We start from the raw sequence: 19,169 nt of genomic DNA, 5'->3' as shown, positions 1-19,169 counted from the left end.
CGTCTTTCATGGGTCTATTGTGGCTCCTTCCCTCAGAGTTTTACATCCAACAGCGATCTCAGTTGCCCCCAAATTTTAATCATTCCTTATTTTTAATTTTTTCCTCAATTTTTGTCTCTCTACTCAATAATTTTTATAGCTTTATTGAGGTATAACCAATATATGGTAAACTCAGTATACAATTTGATTAATTTTGACATACACATGAAACCATCACCAAAATCAAGATAATGAACATATGTATCACCTGGAAAGTTTTCATGTGGTAATCTTGCCATCCTACCCTTCCTGGCCCCTCCTGGCCCCTCCCAACCCTCCGCCCCCATTCCTAGGCAAAAGTGATCTGCTAGAATTTTATATAAATAGAATCATACAGTATGTTGTCGATTTGTCTGACTTCTTTCACTCAGCATTATTATCATCCATGTCGACATGTGTATAAATAGTTCATTTCTTTTTATTACTGAGTACTCGATTGACACTCTTTACCCCTGTCTTGCTTAACTGGCTGTGGTTTGGAGTGAAAATAAATTTTAAATATTTAAAAATATTTATTGATTAAATGTCTGTGTTTTCTGTCCTTCTCCTGCCCCATTTCATTGTTATTCAGTGTACATAGTAAATACAGCACTTGTAGTTTCACTGAGAATAAAATCCATTTACATTCTGTATGCATATTTTTAAATGGTATCTATAAGCAATATTATTTATTTATTTGAATGTTGAAGTTAAAATGCCTCTTTTCTCATTGGCTCTCAGTATAAAGAAAGCATCCTTCCATTGGCCTAACGCAATTAATTTACTTAAGAAATTCAATTGTGTAAATATTTACATGTAGTTTTTTATTTTCATGGTGAAATATTTATTCTGTGACCATTACAGTCTTTTTCTGAAAATGTAGACAGTATGTTCTCAATTCTCTTGCAGCTGGAGCATAACATGAAATAAACTAAAAAAAATTGATGCAGCAAAAGTAATACATTTGCAAGATAATGAGAGACCATTTGGGAGACAAGTCCATTTTTGTAATGACTTTTGCCAACCTCATAGTATCTCTCAACTCTCGACATTCCTGTGTTTGCGAAGGAAGAGGATAAAAATTTCCATTCAAAATGCCTGTTCAAGTTTGGCAAAAGATTTAATTTCTTCATCTATCACAGTGTCACCAGCCCTATGAATACTATAGATCAAGCCTCAGTGCCAGAAGTATGGAAGCTTGGCAGTGTAGGAGGGCAGCATTTAGCCAGAGGGAATCATAAAGAAGCCAGAGAAAACAAACGTTCCCTATTCTGCATCTCAAACTTGTGTTCCGAGCAGCTGTCCTGGGCGCACTCTGCCTGAGAGGCCTGAGGATACAGGAATTGAAGCACTGAGCCTGTAATGGCGATGTAGTTATTGACCTTAGAGGTGCTTCAAGGATTCTAGTAGCAGATTTTTATGGAGAACAATAAAAAGTAAGTGTGATTTCTATACTAGAAGGTAACTTGGAGATGATTTGGTCTACACTTTTATGTTGCAGGTGACTTGACCAAGGTCAAACAGTAACTCACTGGCTGAACTGGCACTAGACCTGGAACTTATGAACCACACACTTGTGCCCTCTCTACATTGTGCCTTCTGTTCTGTTGGGGCTGGTCTCTTGGTGTGTAGGGTGTTGGAACATATGATTGTTCTTGTTGAGCTGCCCCGTGTCAAGGTCCCCTGTTGCCTAGGACTCTGTATTCTTGAGCTGTTCTTCTTGAGCGTTGTGTCTTCCTTGGGGGTGAGCTCACCTTGCTGAGAGGAGAGTTGTGCTTGCTTGATTCTTCCAGCAAGCTGTGTGTTAGAAAGGCCACGACAAGATGTAGCAGTTGCTTAATGGATAAATTTATGGTTTTGATTGTCAAATGACCTATTATGAAGTAGTCTGGTAAAATCTTTCTCTTCAGGAAAGCCATCATTTTAATTCTCGTAAGAGCCTGTACTGTTTTAAGCTCCCCTTCTCTAGTCTTAACTTCTAAGTCTACATGCTGTGTTGCATCTTCCTCATTTCTCCGTGCAGCTTGTTCCCATTTGTAACATTTTTTTTTGTTCGTACACAGGGATTCTCGGTGCAGGTGGGGAGGCAACAAATAAAGATCATCCTCTTTCACTGAAATCACTGATTTAGTCCAAGTTCTTTATTGTTCAGATCTGGGAATGAAGACTCAGAAGTTACAGACTTGTCCAAAGTCTTGCAGTAAAGCATTTAAAATGATGTATTAGTCAGCTCAGGCTGCTATAACAAAACAGCATAAACTGGGTGACTTATCAACAGCACAGATTTATTTCTCACAGTTCTGGAAACCGGAAGTCTAAGGTCATGGTTGTATCAGCAGGGTCGGGTTCTGGCAAGAGCTCTCTTTGGGGCCGTGGGCAGCTGACATCTCTGCATCCTCACATGGTGAAAAAGGAACTAGCTAGCCCTCTGGCCTTTTCTTATAAGGGCACTAATCCCACTCATGGGGGCTACACCCTTATGACCTAATTAAATATCATCACATTGGGTCTAGAATTTCAACACATGAATTTCGAGGTGACATGGCCAGTCCACAAGAGATGAAAACCCAATCTCTTGTTCTGCACAGGACTGAGTGTAGCAGATCTCTCTGAAATACTGTTCATGCCTCATTAGCATCCATGATGGTACCTAACATGTGTTGGGCAGCTGCAGTGTCTAATCGGGGCAGGGCTGGCCCAGAAGAATTTCCTGGGAGAGGGTGTCTCATAAAATGAGCAATTGCGTGTGAGTACAACTGGCACTACAGTCTGTGTACTGGAAAACAGCTCTTGTGAAGGTCCATCAACCGTCTGTCTGTATCTTAACTGATTTTGGAGAAAGATTGGCAAACAGAGCAATTTAATTTCTTTCCAAGAGGCTAGCTATTACTCTGATTCTCTCCAATCCAAATTAGACTGTCTCCCTTTATGCTCCAACCGCATATTATTTGTGTCTCTGTTTAGCGTGTGAGTCATTTCATTCTTCATCATGTTAGGGGTTCCTGTGTTGATAATGTGAAGATGGTTCAAAAAAGAAACTCACAGGCACCCCATTGCCTAGCTTGGGAGGTGCTATATAAATATTTGGAGTGTAAGGAAAACATTATTCGATACCCTTGAAGACGATAATAAACCCATACATTTAAAAAGAGACTTCAAACAATTTAGTAAGATAATTTTGTTCATAGTGTTGGTAGTTCTGCTAATAGTATCTGAGCTGATCCCCATTTATCAGAGGGAAAAAAATTGAGGTGAAGAAGATAACCGTGACCTGCACTGGAAGGATTAGGAATAGGAAGGAGATATCTCCTCATCTAGTCTGTGCACAGAAGACCAGGACAGAGTGGTCCTGTTTTTTATTGCACTGAATAACAGAAAACAACATTTTGGGGGAAAACTCATGATGTTTAAAGTCAGTTGTGCCTCAAAACCTACTATTTTCAGCCTAGATTCTCCTAGGAGAAGCCACGGGCTCGAATCATCCCCAAACCATCCCTCCTTCCCCCACTCTGGTGCGTGGAAAAACTGCCTTCCACGAAACCTGTCCCTTGTGCCAGAAAGGTTGGGGACTGCTGACATAGAGGACTCCACTGATTTTACAAGTAAAAAACATTATTATAATTTTAAAACACATACTATTATCCACATATGCACAAACAAAATCTTACCAGACAGCTTTAGTTGGCAGACACATGTGTAGTCTCTTGGTACTTTTCATTTGTTATTCAGGAATCAGCGTATCTGACATAGTTTAGGTGAAATAAAGATGTAAAGATTTACATTTGTGAGGATGAGGAAGCCTTGGGACTTACAAGGCACACCACTGGACCAATAGTGTTTTGGAAGTTCTTTGGAAATAAAAATGCTGGAACTTTTTCTCATTAATTATACATCGAATAGAATAGGTTCCTAGATTGTTAAAATATTCTTGATCTCAGTGTCCCCATTTTCAACTGCTCTTTTCAATAGTTGATTTTTGGTAGTCTTCTTTCAGCAAGATGAAAAGCCAACTTATTTATGGAGTCCTACTAATGCATGTACGTCAAACTATTCCTGGGGGTGGAGTGGAGCAGACCTCCTGACCTTTAGAATCCCAACTGGGATGTTTCCAAAACCCACGTGTGCGATGCCTCCATGGACATCTCCCAGCCACTCTCATGCACCTCTTGCTTTCTCTTTTCCACTTGTTATCACAATTAAAACTCAGGAAGCCACCACAGAAGCTCCTCTGTAATCCTCACTCTCTGTGCCAAACTGTCGAGAACACACTGGGCATCACATGACAGGAAAGGGGACATCAGCCCTGGATACAAGTATAAAACTGAGGGAATGTTATTGACGATTATTTGCTGAATTGGACAAAGCAAGGTACTGCATCAACTCTGTGTACCTGCAATTGCTTTCTTGGATTTAGCTTTCATTTTTAGCACGTTCTTATTGTTTGTTTCTTTGACACTCAGGAAGATTTGTCCAAGAGTGTGCTTTTGTCTCTGTGATGTCTTATGAAGGATGAGGGATGCAGGAGGTTGAGGAGGGTCCGTGTTTCTAGGCCTCAGTGGCGGTGTGTGGAGGCTGGCAGCAAATCTGCCAGGTTACCATTTTAGGGTAGCTAGCACCCGCCTCTGTTAGAAAATCACACAGGAGGACGAGTACTTGCAGATAAGGCAGTGTTGCATAATAGAAAAACTGAAGGCTTGCTTTCCTTTTTCTTTTTAGAGCTTCAGTTCTGAAGTGAGAAAAACCCCGGCTTTACGGTGTACTAGTTGGGAAGGTTTCTTAACGCCTTGCAGTCCCATTTTCCCCATGTGTATAATGGGAATATTAACACACGTGTCCACAGCATTGTTGTGGGGGGCAAATGAACTCACATGACATGCCGCTAGCTCAGTGTATGAAATATTACAGATGTGTAGTCAGGGTTCCTTCCCTTCTCCTAATGGGGCATGTGTCCAGCTGAACCCACCACTCTCCTTGGCATACCTGTGGTCCACCTTCAGTAATTCTTCATGATGCTGATCCCCCTTTCACAGTGTTCGCTAAGGGAGTCTTGTCAATGGTTCTGTTCCTCTGTCTCTTTGCTTTGCCATTACTAGCTTGAGATGACTACCTTCTTGGCGAACATGATGTGGGTAGCTGCTAAGGAGATGATATGCTTCCCAGAGACAAAGGTCAGGGTTTTAATAAGTTTTTTATTAGAAAAAGAGGCAGGAGCCAGGCCACCCTATGGCTCTTAACCTGCAGTTTGGCAACCCTAGGACCAGACTCTTAGAGGCTGGATGAATGTGTGTAGATGAAAATGCTCCTCATTTCAAATTGCTGGAGTGAGAAGAACAAATTAGATTATTAGTGATCATATGGAGGTATGAGCTGACAGTCTACTTAGTTTCATGATTAAAACGAGTGGTTTTGAATAGTGGGGACTTCCACCCTTTTTATTTAGATGGCAAAGAAAATTTATGAAGGGTATCAGTAAAGACCATGTGGGTGACCTAGCCTCCAAAGCTGCTCCCTGCGTGCTAAAAGACAGAGAAGAAAATTTAAGAGAATGAGAAGATGAGATGAAAAGCCAAATTATAAACTCATCAACTGTTGGCCTGCAGGCTCTGGAATAACATTCTTTGTTGTCAGGGGTGGGAAACAACTCAGACCCGGATCCAAGTGATTATTCCATTCTGGCAATGCCGCCTTTCTGCCAACTGCTATTCCATTTAGACACAGATTAATTAGACAGGCGGAGACGGAAGTGCGCTGTGAGAACAAAGCCCGGAGAGGCAGGGCTGCAACCTGCAGAGGGCGCTGTGGAGCCCGCAGAGCTGCCTGGCCCTGCCCACTGTCACATGAAAGCCACAGAGTGGGGGTGACAGTGTGTGTATGCAAATGAACTCCAAACTTCTGTAGTGACACACCTCATTCTTCTACCGACTTTGTTCATGCCTCCCAGAAAACCTCAAACTGAGGTGAAGGAAGACACAAAAATGTGGCTGATCAGCTTTAGTCACCAGGAGGTTGTCCCTTGGAGAAAGGGGCTCGTGGACGCAGGCATGAACGGGTTAAAGCTTTCCTGGGGCCTTGGTCCCCATTCGGCACCTTTTTTATTCTTGCTTGTAAAACGTAAAATGGGAACAATAGTACCTTTTACTTTTTGCTGTTACTTGAAATGCAAAGCCAGATGAGATAAAATCATGAAAACTCTTGGGAAAGATGACTGCCTTAATTAATTGAAGGTAGCAATATTAACACTTATCTAACAGGAGGGTTTAGTCCCTTTCCAGATATTTTCCTGGCTCTTGCGTCCAGAGTGTTTTGCTTGTGATCCCCTTTCCATCTGCTCTTATCTTCCCTGACACATCTGTGTCCTCCAGTAGACTTCCTTCAAGGAAAGGGTGGTGTGGGGGCGCGTGGCTGAACCTGCCTCGCTCGGCTGGGAAGACAGCCAGGGCGAGCACAGCCGCGGGCCGGCGGCGTTGCCGCGGGGGCCAGCGCGCGCCCACCCTGCCGGGAGCTGGAGCTCCTCGCTGCGGGTGCGGAGGCAGCGGCGGCGGCGCCACCGGTGGGGCCGCTGCGCTGCGGGCGGTCGGGGGACCCGGGCTTTCCTGCCATCTTCCGACTCTTCGGAACGTGTGGACCCTTTCCTTCCCCTGGGGAAAATTTCCAGGACGATTTGTTATCATTAATTTTAACATTTCACTCCATAGAACCATTAAAAAAAAAAAGTGGTGGCGCCGAGCACGGTCCTTTCAGAGGGGGCAGCATTTCAACTCCTGGCCCGAACCTGGCAGCGCAGTGGCCTCAGTGCTGCTCCGGCCCCAAAGCCGAGCAGCAGCGGGTTAGGACGCAGCGCGTGGGCAGCAGGCACGTTTCTTACTTGCGAGGTTTGGGTTTTGTCCGTTTGTTTGTTTTGGTTCTTCATCAAGTGAATATGACTCTGTTTTGCTTTTACACACACACTTCTTTGTGGCTTCACCATTTATTAAACCTCTATGAGTTTTTTTGTTTAAACCAACGTTTTGTGTATTACCAGTTAAAATAGGGAGGAGAAAATACCATTCTGCTTTTTGGGGCGATACTTGGGATGAATTGTATTTTATATACGAAATGATTTAAAATTTTACCATTTTGTAGTACTGCCTACATTTAAGACATGAAGATTCACAGGGGCTACCTTCTATTTTTATTTTATTTATTTATTTATTTTGTATTTTAGGATCCTTTCCATTTCACGGAGAGAAGCCAAGGGATTTTCACCCCGTGGAGGAATGATGTAGTTCCATCCCTAACCTCCTCTTTTTACACTTCCAGGTAAGTGAGTCTGTTCATCTTAAACTACTTAAGAAATGAAGATTTGTGTGGTTTGAGTTGTACTCAGCATTGTGGCTGTGTTTGAAATATGTTCATTTCATTTCACTTTCAATAGTTTGGTAGCAAAGTACTGTTTTAAGATCTGAATACTTTTTCGAAGTAATACAATTACTTGGCTGCTTTGAATCCTTTGATTCATTTTGCAAAGCCTGTAATCTACATTTGACTTGACCAACTTCTTCAGAATTTCTCGCTTCCCAAAGTGGCAAATGGCTTCAATCAATAATGTAGTTAAAAGAACTACATGATTCTTTTTTAAAACTGTTCACTTGAAAAGGAAAATTTATTCTCCTTTTGGAAGTAGTGACAGAATATTCAGCTTTCTCAAATATGTAGCCCCTAATCAGATGGGCACCATCATTTTGACCATACTACAAAATAATTATTTAAATAAAATGGCTTAGGAAATTGAAGGATGGTCTTCCTTTCTGACTTATAACATCTGAAGGGTATGCTTTCCGGAAGTGTTGGGGAATAGCGCCCTAATGGATTGTATGGCCGGTTTTAGTCTGAGGGCAATTGTAAATTTCTGGAACGTTGTTTTAGTGTAACCAGTGATTTTGGGTTTCTCTGCAATAAGATATTTTATTACATCTGGCAAGACTAAACTTAAAAAAAAAAACAAGAACCTTAGGGACATCATTAATGTTGAAATGCAACAGTATGAAATGGGAAGTTATATACATGGTTCCTGTCTTCAGCAGAGCAAGCCTTTTTTAGTTTTCTCCAGAAAATGGAGATGTCTTAATAAAAACGGGTAAGCCGTACTCACATATACATATGGTCAGGAAAACTCCCTATGCCCTTCCCCTTCATTTGACAAATTTCTATAGAGGTTTTGTTCATGATTTTGTATTTTTTGTTTTTACTTTTGCTACACTGGTTAAGATTAAAGAGTGGACGTGAAAACATTTGATTTTGTGTGAATGAACTGCTTTGTACTAAAACAACAGAGTATGAGGAGTTTAAAAGGGATTGTGTCTGAGTTACTAATAATAGAAAAATAAGAACAGCATTGGCCAAAAGTTAACAATACAAGTAAAAATAACCAAAGAATAAGTCTTCAAGTTCTTTTCAAGTGGCTCAGAGGCCTGAGTAATTCGGGCCCAACTTGGAGACATAGGGAATTGTCTGTCTAATCTTAGTTCTTGTGATGTTTAATGTTTTTGTGAGTGTCTTGGAGGCGTAGAAGAGAACAATGTCATTAAAACACAGTGTAGACCGTAATTATTAAAACCTTTCGATAACCACAGGAAAGAGCCCAAGGAAACTTTTCAAAAGAGAGAAGCAATCAAAAGCTGATGGAGGTCTGCTTGGGCCCATGCAAAGTAGTAGGGAGTTTATGCTCTGATATGAAGCTATTAGAGTAGTAAGACAGGGAATGTTGGGGGTGGGGGAGGTGCGAAAGGGCAGAGCAGGACGTCCAGAGGTGGGTTTCAGTGGCAGTCACAGTGCCGGGGCAGAGGTGTGGGCAGAGACGCAGCATGTTACCAGGGAGCCCAGTCTTCGATTGGGCAGCGTTGGCCTGGGAAAGTTAGTTTTCTGGGAATGGCTCCTTCTTCACTGAGTCCTTTATGGACTCACAGTGTGGCCCTTCAGCAGCGGGCCTTCACCAGACCCACAAGGAACAAATGATAAATTGTAGAAGAGTGACAGGGTTGTTTCTCCCTCTGGCAGGCAGAAAATTCATACCAGTGCATGGTGGTCACGGAATGCAAACAGGGAGAGGTTTGATTGTTTGATTGAAATATTTAATAGCATTAGGCCATAAAAGACTTGCAATACGGATATCCTGGTGTCCTACACATGACGGTTTCTTCTTGGTGAATTGCTGCTCACCATGTCTTACCCCACCCTGTGCCCTGTTGGCATCGTTCTGGTCCCTCCCTCTCCTCAGATGTATTCCTGTTTCCATGCATCCTTCATCCCTTTTCTCCGGTCAAGGGAAAGGTGTGCTCCCGGCCACACCCTCTTGGGTCTCCATCTTCCACTCCTCTCCTGTCTGTCCCGCTCGCTGCGACTGCTGGTAGCTGTGCTGGTCTCCACCTTCTTCTTTCTATCTGGAACACTTCCTTCCTACCTCCACCCAAGGCACTGTTATTCCTCCTTCAGCGGCCATCTGCGGAGCATTCCTGCACAGGCATCTCCAACACTTAGGAACAGCTCCTGGTGCCCTTGAAGCCCTGAAGGAAAGGAGGAGTGGGTGAGCGAGTGAGTGGAAAAGTGAGTAAAGGGATGTCCCGGACCTGAAGGTGCCTCCTCTTATCCCTTCCACATCCTTCTGTACTGGCACATGTCATTGCATAGCATCACTGTTTGCCGATGGCCTCCCGGTCTCGTACCTGCGCAGGGCCCTGATCTCTCCTCATTTTCGTGGTCTAGTTAGTTCCTTGTGTAGTTTCTGGGGAATAGAAACTCTGTTTGCAGACAATAACCTTGTGGGTCTTGCAGTTCTGTGAGCCCCTGAGATATGATTACTAGATAACATGAAAGCAGATGATTCAATCTATTTTTTTTTAATTTGGAATGAAGCAGGTATTGAAAGTAAATACTAACATAAACCTATAATGTAGTAACTTGACAAGTTGCTCATATTCGAAGAAGCAGAGACTTGAGTCGATCACTTCGTATTTTCTGAAGTGGCCTTCTTTTGGACATGTTTAGACTTTAAAAATATTTCCATGTAATGGAATGAGGTGTGACATCGGGTCAGCAATCCTTTAATGATTTTCAGGCTCTGCTGCTACAGTTTTAATGTGTACTCCTGGCCGTAACCTGTTTTCACACTCAAGGGTACTGCAGCCAAGGGCCAGGAATGGGTATTCGGTGATGCCTGACCTCGGTGGGTTTTCCTCTCCTCCTATTGATTGACACTTCATTAGGCCTTTTTTTTTTTTTAATTGCCTTTCCTGTTCTGTTTTGGGGGCTTGGCATATGGGATTCCCTTTTTATCAAGTTAGCTTCTGGCCTCTGAGCCTGTGCTTACCCTCTCACATCCACGACTTGTTCTGCTGTCCCCTCTCGGCAGACCCTTCTCCTTCCCCTGTGCCCTCCTGACTCCTCCTCCTCTGGGCCTCTCTGCTCTGGAAAGCCTTTCCAGAGCCCTGCCCGAGGGTGGGGCTGGCCCTCTCTCACCTCCATTTCTCATTATTTACTGTTGTTTACCGGTCAGAAGTCTGGCCTTTGGCCACACTGCCCTCAAAGGAGGCGCCGCTGCACTTCCTGCATCTAGCATATGCTTGTTCGTATTCATACTGAAAAACACACATTGGAATGAATTTCCGGTGTCTGAGGACCCTCATCGGAACGTAGCGATGTCAGCATTTTTGCTTGCTGAGTGCCCCATGGTGTACCTGTCTTTCCTCCACCCTCTTTGCTTTTTAACGTGTGTTTTCTCAGCGACTGTGGAGGGCAGGGAGTTGGACCCAGCTGGTCTGACTCCAGCACCGGTGCCTGCTCAGTTAAATAAATTGTTTAAAAGGTAAATCAGGGAAGGCTGGAAGCAAGCCAAGTGTCCGCTGATAGGTGAGTGGAGAAACAAAATGCGGTGAGTGAACGCAGTGCCCTGGCGTTCCACCTTAGACACCTGCTGCAGGCGAGATGACTCTGACATTGCGCTAAGTGAAATAAGCCAGTCACAAAAAACCGAAATACTGTGTGATTTCATTTATACGAGGTAGTAGTCATATTCATAAAGACGGAGTAGAACGGTGGCTGCCAGGGGCTGAGGGGAGGATAAAGTGTTGTTTAGTTGGTAAAGAATTGCAATTTTGCAAGATGAAGAAGTTCTGGAGATTTGTTGTATAGCAGTGTGAATGTCCTTAACACCACTGAACTGTATATTTAAAATTTGTTAAGATGGTAAATTTTATGTTGTGTGTGGTTAAAAACAGCAAAAAGTAAGGCCTTGCTTTAAAAATTATAATTAATCCTTTTGTTAACTGATGGTCATTAAGGCCAATTCCACACCAACAGGAAACTCCAATCTGGGGTGTGGTGAAAAAGAAAACTTTATTCAGTGCAAAACAGCTCAACTGTGATACAGCAGGGCCGCAAAAACCATGCAGCTGTGAGGCAGCCCCAGGGCCAGGCCCCTCACTGGCCGGACAGCTCTGCTTTGCTCTGCTCTGCTCTGCTCCTGGGTGGTCTGCTGTGCTACTTCCCAGTCCACTTTACACTGGGCTGGCATATGTTTTATTTTAAAATATATTTTATTGATTATGCTTTTACAGTTGTCCCATTTTCCTCCCTTTATTCCCCTCTGACCTGCACACCCCTTCCCACCCACATTCCCCCCCTTTAGTTCATGTCCATGGGTCATACATATAAGTTCTTTGGCTTCTACATTTCCTATACTATTCTTAAGGCTCCCCCATCTATTTTCTACCTACTGTTTATGCTACTTATTCTACGTACCTTTTCTCCCTCTCTCCCCCTCTCACTCCCCCACTGATAAGCCTCCATGTGATCTCCATTTCTGTGATTCTTTTCCTGTTCTAGTTGTTTGCTTAGTTTGTGTTGGCAACTGCCCTGCCTGGTTTCAGGAGCTCTAGCTCCCCCATGGCTAAGGCTGAGTGAGTGACCTTCAGACCATAAGCCACTAAGGAGACAAAGCTTAGCTCCTTGGCAGGGCACTGCCTCTGATCCTCTTACTTCATTCACCCTGCCTGACCCCCAATGCTTGATCGATTAGCCAAAGACAGGTAAGAGTCCTCAAGGGGAGGGAAGACCTAAGACAGGCACAATCATGGGGGGCCCAGGGAAGGACTTGGGGGGCTATAGAAAAAGGGGGTGATGGACCCTCACCCCTCAGCTTTGACATATAGCCTGAGTCCTCATTCTGTCTGCAAGAAGTCTCCTAATCTCTTGGCTGCCTTACTTCCCCTGCTGGACCTAAGCCTGAAACAATGCTGGAGGTGGGTGAGGCCCTGTGCTGGAAATGGAAGGTTCCCCAAGGCAGTCAGGCCTAAGGAAAAAAATTCATAAAATCCTGTGAAACCTGCTTTGCCACTACCCTCAATTTAAATGATAAGGGTCCAAGCCTGAAATAAGTTTGTTTCTCTAAAGTTTTATGGCCCTTTAACTCTCTGGCCCTGACTCAAAATAAGCCATCAGAGTTCTTTCAATGTTATCTATTGTTAATCGTTTCTCCCTGACAATGATTGATGAGCTTTATTCCTGTGCAAATTGAACCCAATAAAAGCCTGTGGAGGTAAGGGTTGGGGTGCTCTTCCCTTGAGAGGGTGGCCTTGCCATCCCTTTTCCTCCACAGGACTTGGTAGTTTCTTGTGAATGTCTTGTGTCATCCATAACGCCAAGGACCCCACGAGCCGGGATCCTCGTCAAGTTTGTTTTTGTTTTGTTTTATTTTTAGGTTTAGTTGATAATAGCTGTGAGTTTGTTGTCATTTTAGTGTTCATATTTTTAATCTTCTTTTCCTTATATAAGTCCCTTTAACATTTGATATAATAAGGGCTTGGTGATGATGAACTCCTTTAACTTGACCTTATCTGGGAAGCACTTTATCTGCCCTTCCATTCTAAATGATAGCTTTGCTGTATAGACTAATCTTGGATGTAGGTCCTTGCCTTTCATGACTTTGAATACTTTTTTCCAGCCCATTTTTGTCTGCAAAGTTTCTTTTGAGAAATCAGCTGATAGTCTTATGGGCACTCCTTTGTAGGTAACACTCTTTTTTCCTCTTGCTGCTTTTAAGATTCTCTCTTTGTCTTTAATCTTGGGTAATTTAATGATGATGTGGCTTGGTGTGTTCCTTTTTGTGTCCAACTTCTTTGAGACTCTCTGAGCTTCCTGGACTTCCTAGAAGTCTATTTCCTTCACCAGATTGAGGAAGTTTTCTTTCATTATTTTTTCAAATAAGTTATCAATTTCTTGCTCTTTCTATTCTCCCTCTGGTACCTTTATGATTCAGATGGTGGAATGTGTAAAGTTGTCCCAGAGGTTTCTGAGACTGTTCATTTTTTTTGAATATTTGTTTCTTCATTCTGTTCTGGTTGAATGTTTCTTTCTTTCCTTGGTCCAAACCGTTGATTTGAGTTCCCATTTCCTCCCCATCATTGTTGGTTCCTTGTACATTTTCCTTTATCACACTTTTCATAGCCTTCATTTCTTCCCTCTAATCTGCGACCATATCCCACCAGTTCTGTCAGCGTCCTGATTACCAGTGTTTTGAACTCTACATCTGATAGGTTGGCTATCTCTTCATTGCTTAGTAGTATTTTTTCTGGAGCTTTGATCTATTCTTTCATTCAGCTCTTATTTTATTTTATTTTTTTTGTTGTTCTGTTACATAGTAAAAGGCAGAGCCTTAGGAGTTCACCAGGGTGGGGCAACTCACATTGCTACATTATGGTGCTGTATGTGGGGAAGGGGTCTGAGAGGGTACAGTGCCACTTGCTCTGCTCTCTGCCAGCTTTCAGTCACTTCCCCTGCTACCCACAATCAAATTGGGCCCTTCTGGTGCGGATTCCCCAGGTGGTTGGGTTTGTGTACGTTCTAGGACCCTGTGCGTCTCTCCAAGGAACTCTCCTGTGAGGCTGGAAGTTTCTCCCGCTGCTTCAACCCCCACAGGTGTTTCCAGTCAGAGGCTTTGAGGCTTTATTTCCCTGCACTGGAACCCTGTGTTGTGCGGTCTATTTCGTTCCCCAGCTGTTCCTCCCAGTTTATCTGCATGTGAATGTGGGACTACCCATTCCTCAAGTTGCCACCTCACCGGTCCGCCAGCTGCCACCCTGCCTTCCCTGATCCTCCAATTGCTGCCTTGCCATGAGTCCTCTCTACTCAGCTGCCCATCTCTATCCCTCCTACCTGTCTAGATGAGTGTTTCTTTTTTAACTCCTTGGTTGTCAGACTTCCATGTAGTTCAATTTTCTGTTGGTTTTGGTTGTTTTTGTCTTTAAATTTGTTGTTGTCCTTTAGTTGTGCAAGGAGGCCCAGTGTATGTACGCTTCCATCTTAGCTGGAAGTGTCATTGTGGTTTTAATTTGCATCTCTCGGATGGCTAGCGTTGTTGACCATCCTTTCATATGTCTCTGGGCCCTCTCTATGTCCTCCTTGGAGAAGTGTCTGTTCAGGTCCTCTTCTCATTTTTAATTGGATTGTTTATATTCCTGGTCAGATGAGGTTTTTATACAATATATTTTTGGACATTAAACCTTTGTCTAATGTATTGTTGGCAGATATGTTCTACCATATAGTCAATTCTCTTTTCATTTTGATGATGGTTTCTGTAGCTGCACAGAAGCCTTGTACTTTGATGTAGTCCCATTTACTTATGTTTTTTCTTTATTTTCCTTGCTGTAGGAGGTACATTAGCAAAAATATTACTATATGAGATATCTGAAATTTTACTGACTATGTTTTACACCAGGATTTTTATGGTATTATGACTTACATGTAAGTTTTTTATCCATTTTGAGTGTATTCTGGTGTATGGTGTAAGTTGGTGGTCAAGATTCATTTTTTTAAGTATAATTTATTGATTATGCTGTTACAGTTATCACAATTTTTTCCATTTTCTCCCCTCCACCTGGTATTCCCCTTTGCTTCAGTAATGCCCCCTGTTTAATTCATGTCCATGGGTCGTGCATATAAGTTCTTGGGCTTCTCCATTTTCTAGACTTTTCTTAACCTCCCCTTGTCTATTTTGTACCTACCAATTATGCTTCTTAATCCTTGTACCTTTTCTCCTTTTCTCCCCTTCCCCCTCCCCACTGATAAACTTCCAAATGATCTCCATATCTATGATTCTGTTCCTGTTCTAGTTGTTTGCTTAGTTTGTTTTGGTTTTTTAGATTCCGTTGTTGATAGTTGTGAGTTTGTTGTCATTTTACTGTTCATAGTTTTTATCTTCTTCTTTTTCTTAAATAAATCTCTTTAACATCTTGTATAATAAGGGCTTGGTGATGATGAACTTCTTTAGCTTTACCTTGTCTAGGAAGCACTTTATCTGTCCTTCTATTCTAAATGATAGCTTTGTTGGATATAGTAATCTTGGTTGTAGGTTCTAGTTCTTTAAATACTTCTTTCCAGCTCCTTGCCTGCAAAGTTTCTGTTGAGAAATCAGCTGATACCTATTGGAGCTCCCTTGTATGTTACTACCTGTTTTCCCCTTGCTGCCTTTAAGATTCACTGTTTGTCTTCAAATTTTGCCATTTTAGTTATGATGTGTCTGGGAGTGGTCTACTTTGGGTTTGCCTTAATTGGGACCCTCCGTGCTTCCTGAACTTGTGCAAGTTCACCAAGTTAAGGAAGTGTTCTGGCATTATTTTTTCAAACAGATTTTCTAGCCCTTGCTCCTGTTCTTCTCTTTCTGGTATCCCTATGATGCAAATATTGTTATGTAATGTTCTCAAAGCTCCCTTGAAATATCCTCAGTCTTTTTAAGTCTTTTTTTCACTTTGTTGCCCTGACAGTGTGTTTCTTTCTGTCTGGTCTTCCAACTTACTGATTTGATACTTTGTTTCATCTAGCCTCCTTTGAATTCTTTCTAGTGTATTCTTTATTTCAGATATTGTAGTCTTCATGCCTACCTGGTTCTTATTCATAGTTTCTATGTCCTTTTTCATGCTGATATATTTCCCACTAAGTTTCTTGTAGTTCTCACTAAGTTCCTTGCCCATTCTTTAACCATTACTTTAAACTGTGTGTCTGATAAATTGCTTGTCTGGATTTTATTTAGGTCTTTTTCTGGAGATTCCTCCTTTCCTTTCATTTGGAGGTTGTTCCTTTATCTCCCCATTTTAGTTGTCATTTTATGTTTGTTTCTATTACGATCAGCTTTAAATCCCTGTAGTGTGGAGTGGCCTTATGTGCTAGGAATCCTGTGGAACCCAGTGGTATATACTCTTTGATTTCCAGATCTGGATGCCCTAGGAATATTTTTTGTGTGGGTTATGTGGACTCTCTTGTTGTGTTTGGGTCCTGATTGTTACTGATCTGTTCATTGGTGGGAACTACTCTACAGCTGGCTGTCTATGAGGCCCAACCCCCACACCGCCTCATATGCTATTGTATAGGTTCTGCCAGAACAGAGCCAAACAACACCAAGACAAGCAAGTCCCCCACCCACAACAGCAATATCCACAACAAAAGAATAATACAAGCAGAAAGAGAAATAGAATAGTAGGGAAAGTGAAAAGGAAAAAAAATATGAGTAGACCAAAGGAAAGAAAAGTGATTATGAGAGGAGAAAAGGGAACAGAACTAATACTAATAATGAGCTGAAAGAGGAAAATGGGGAGAAAGGAACACAGAAAAAGAAAAATTAACAAAAATAGCAAAAGGAAAGAAGAAGGGAGCAATGGAGCAATCAAAAGAGTAAAATAAGAGATATAAAAGAAAAAATAGAATACTAAAAATAGAATTCTAAAAATAGAATTAACAAGATAAAAAATAATAAAAAGGCCATGAAAAAGAAAAATAGCAAAAATAATGAAAAAAAGAACCAAGTGGATTCTCCTCAGCAGACTTTAGTGCTTGCCTGCTGGTTTCTTTCTTTGGATATGGCTCTGATGTCTGGGTCTGGTGTGAGCCAATGTCAGGTGCTGTCCACGTCTGTCCCTTAGCTGCCTTTTTGAAACTACAGGTGATCCACAGTTTGTGGCTGATTCCTCTGGGCTTGGCTGCACCCAGGATGGGCCAAGCTGCTCTGTGAAGCTGGTTTTTATGAGCAGTGGGTCCAATGGGTGTATCAGCAAATGTTCCCAGTCACTGCAGGATCTGCCTCTGCCTGTCTCTGCCTGATGGCCTACAGTCAATCTGAGACTGGACACAGACTTGACTATTTGTGAGAGGACTTCCGGGGGAATCCTGGGGCTGCGATTCCTGGATCTCCCATGGCAGGTGTCTTTTAGACTTTAGGGAAGATGGTGGGTGCGTTCCCCCTCCCCCAAACCACTGGTCTGAGTCTGTCCATGATTATTTCCCTGTACTCAACAGGGCAGGGGCCCTGGAAGGGCCTCCAGAGCCCAGCTTTTAGGTCTTCTGGGTGTTGGGAGCACGTTTCAATGGCTGTCCTGTGAGGGGGGAGTACTAGTCTGTTTCCCAGGAAAGTGTATGGGTTGGCTATGCCCTACAGGCAGTCTCTGACCCCCCCCCCCTGCTGAGTTTGTTTACATTGGGTTAAACCCTGTCTCATGCACAGGGTTTAAGATGCAGAATGGGAGAAAAGAAAAAAAAAAAACCCAAACAAAACAAAATACCAAGACAGAGCCAAACTGAAAGAAGATCAAAAAAGGTTCAGGGTGGAGGGAGAGAACTGGATTCCGGAGGGTGTGGCCAGTGGAATGTCAGAGGGTTGGGGTAGAGGTGCCCTTTCGACAGGGTAAGGTAGTTGATTTTCCCCTGGGAGAGGCTAGCTTTTCTCTGGAAAGCTGGATGCTGTGGAGCCCAGGTATATCCTAGCCCTGAAAATCCCACAGCCACACCCCCAAGTATCTCTCCAGGGCCTCCTGCTCCAGACTCTCCTCCAGTCTATGCTGCCCTCCCTTTGTTGGGACTCAGAGTCAGTAGCTGTGAGCACAAACCCCGTGCTTTGCCCCTTTAAGGAAAGAAAAAGATGGGAAAAATAGACAAAAAACTGTACTTGAAAAATAACCAAATAAAATTAATTAAAAAAAAAAAAGAAAAAGAAAAAGATGCTGGGCTTGTTTCCAGTGGTTTGTGTCTCTCCCCAGCAGAGAAAGTCCCTGTGGCCTTTCACCACTGATTTTGCTATGTGATGGGCTGATCTTGGCATTGACTCTCCATGCTTGGGAACCTAGTCTGTGGTCCTGGGTTCACTCCTTTCAAAGGAAACCTCCCACAGCCTTACTGCAGTCTTGGCAGTCACTCGCATGAATGGGGCCAGCCCCTTTAAGATGTCCCCACCCTCCCTACCAGTCTTGGGATGGTTTTGTGGCCATCCTTGGTTAAAAGTCTCTTTCAGGTATCCTTCAGTTTAACTCGGGTGATTGTTCTCTTTAATTTTATTTCCAGTCTGGTTGGGGAGGAGGTGCGTGGTCTATCCTTCTACTGCACTGCTGTCTTGGAGCAGCCCCCCCAGGGTTCACACTTTTAAAAGGAAAAAAAAATCAGTGGATGAACCTGGAGAATATTATGCTAAGTAAAATAAGGCAGTTGGTGAAAGACAAATATCACAAAATCTCACCTGTAAGAGGAATCTAATGAGCATAATGAACTAATGAGCAAAATTGAACCAGAGGCATGGAAATATGGAACAGACTGACAGTGACCAGACGGGAGGAGGATGAAGGGGGAAGGAAGGGGAAGGGACTAGTCAAAGAACATGTGTGAATGACCTATGGACATGGATGACAGTGGGAGCAGGGGGTGGGCAGAGGATGGGGACAAAGGGGGAAAAATTGGGACAACTGCAGTGTAACAATAGAATTGTTTTAAAAAAATCAAAAGGAATTTCTTTGATTTGGGGACTTTTCTTTTTCTGAGCTTTATTTTTCATTTGCTCAATTTTTAAAATCACTTTTTATTTGGAAATGCATTATGTAATAAACTGTATTTATATTGATAAGATCTTTGGAATTTAACTTCAGACTTTGTTCTTTTATTATTTTGCCTATACTTGCAGTTAAAATCTGTTTTAAAATTACCCACTTCCTTTCCTGTTTTTCTTCAACAAATAGGATCTCATTGCTTATCCAGAAATACTTGTATGACACTTAAAAATTATTTTTGTGATTAAGAGCAGAAATGTTTGTTCTCTCATGGGCAGAGGACATGACAAACTCCAGGTCTGATTTGGAGGCCAGGAG

At 42.6% G+C, this 19,169-nt stretch overlaps 1 protein-coding gene across 7 annotated transcripts in view; it reads left to right on the top strand.

Moving 5' to 3' along the window:
* The window catches only part of CSGALNACT1 (chondroitin sulfate N-acetylgalactosaminyltransferase 1), a 305,921-nt gene that overhangs the window by 137,655 nt on the left and 149,097 nt on the right, over window positions 1-19,169 (top strand). For 5 of the 7 annotated variants that reach the window (XM_037161256.2, XM_053660022.1, XM_037161285.2 and 2 more), the window contains one exon: window positions 7,223-7,317. The gene's annotated coding sequence lies outside the window, so the exon portion shown is untranslated. Of the gene's footprint in view, window positions 1-6,435; window positions 6,891-7,222; window positions 7,318-9,578; window positions 9,601-19,169 lie in introns of those variants that run through there. The other 2 variants (XM_037161267.2, XM_053660023.1) reach the window with 2 other exon arrangements.

Source organism: Artibeus jamaicensis, unplaced genomic scaffold (genome assembly GCF_021234435.1).
Source record: "Artibeus jamaicensis isolate MK-2021 breed Jamaican fruit bat unplaced genomic scaffold, CSHL_Jam_final scaffold_833, whole genome shotgun sequence".
NCBI classification, from domain to species: domain Eukaryota; kingdom Metazoa; phylum Chordata; class Mammalia; order Chiroptera; family Phyllostomidae; genus Artibeus; species Artibeus jamaicensis.
Note: the sequence above shows the minus strand (reverse complement) of the source record. Positions and strands in the feature narration are given on the sequence as shown.